Source organism: Bison bison, unplaced genomic scaffold (assembly GCF_000754665.1).
Source record: "Bison bison bison isolate TAMUID 2011002044 unplaced genomic scaffold, Bison_UMD1.0 scf7180017864333, whole genome shotgun sequence".
In the NCBI taxonomy this organism is placed as follows: domain Eukaryota; kingdom Metazoa; phylum Chordata; class Mammalia; order Artiodactyla; family Bovidae; genus Bison; species Bison bison.
In genome coordinates this window covers 3,483,858-3,484,513 of record NW_011494905.1, presented here as the reverse complement: position 1 = coordinate 3,484,513, position 656 = coordinate 3,483,858, and the positions used below count along the sequence as shown (strand labels likewise).

The 656-nt window shown below is 64.5% G+C and overlaps 1 protein-coding gene across 1 annotated transcript in view; it reads right to left on the bottom strand.

The window, feature by feature from the left end:
* The window catches only part of LPP (LIM domain containing preferred translocation partner in lipoma), a 754,364-nt gene extending 753,893 nt beyond the window's left edge, over positions 1-471 (bottom strand). The window contains exon 1 of the mRNA XM_010853933.1: positions 388-471. The gene's annotated coding sequence lies outside the window, so the exon portion shown is untranslated. The remainder of the gene's footprint in view (positions 1-387) is intronic.
* Positions 472-656: the final 185 nt, after the last annotated feature.

Here is a 656-nt window from a genome sequence, read left to right as displayed (position 1 = left end):
CCTCCCACCGTCCCCACCCCCTCCCCTCGGTCTCCCGTGCGGTGCCCTGAGAGCTGGAGGCTGACGTCAGGACGGGCCTGAATTCCTGACTTTGCCTGCACGCATTTGTCCATGTAAGGTATGGGAAGGCGGGTGCCCGCGGGGCCGCGGCGCTCGCCTCCGGGGGAGGGGGCTCCCACCTCGGGGCCGTGGCCCGGCCCCAAGGTGGGTGCACCGAGGGCGGTGGATTTCCTGGGAGGAAGAGAAGACGCGGGGAATGCGGGGAGCTTGCAGAGGAGGAAGGGAAAGAGGGAGGTGTGGAGCCTTTGCCTGCCCTGGAGGAAGAGGAAGGAGACGTGGAAGGAGGAAGCGGCCGGGGCGAGGGGCTACTGAAAAAAATGAGGGAACCTGTGTCCACTGTTAGGGCGCCAGACTAGGGGGTTGAGTCCGGGTAGACGAGCTCAGCCGTGGAATCCCCCTGCGAGATCTTGCTCGTGAGCCCCGCCCCGGATTCCCAGCAAGGTTCAAACGTACTGGATGTCGGAACTGGCCCCGACCAACTTCCAGCCCTTCCACTTCACACGGGAAATCTGAAGCTCTCGGAAGAGAAACGACTCGTACAAGGTCATGCCCGCCACAGATCCCGGCGCGGGAGCCAGATGCTCAGTCTCCCAGCT